The sequence below is a fragment of the Tarenaya hassleriana genome, unplaced genomic scaffold (assembly GCF_000463585.1).
Source record: "Tarenaya hassleriana unplaced genomic scaffold, ASM46358v1 Cleome12, whole genome shotgun sequence".
Lineage (NCBI taxonomy): Eukaryota > Viridiplantae > Streptophyta > Magnoliopsida > Brassicales > Cleomaceae > Tarenaya > Tarenaya hassleriana.
The window spans coordinates 3,879,928-3,880,325 of NW_010962392.1; positions in this window are offsets into that span (position 1 = coordinate 3,879,928).

The window sequence follows — 398 nt, forward strand, 5'->3', positions numbered from 1 at the left end:
GACCAGACTCCGAGAACAATTTTGGAAAATTCGGGATTCGACCGGGAAAGAGGAAACGACCCGCGGGGTCGACCCGGAACCGACCAAACTAGACGGCGGACGAACCAAACTACCAACGGAAGGGAGGCTTCACGATTGGGATCAATCGGAACAAGTTTTTACTAAAACGTTGCGTAACGTGGTGAGATGTGTGAAATCAAATTACGAGTGATCGTTGTGTGATTGCTTGCGGGTAGAGTTGCATGGCATTTAACGGTATTCCGGTAGGGACCGGGTACCGTGATATGCGTGGTTGTATCATGGGGATATTGCACGTCGTGTGCCATGTGTGTAGCTTGCTCGTGCGTACGAGTTAAGCGTGATTGTGTTTGTAGATGGTTGTGGACTCAACCATCGCC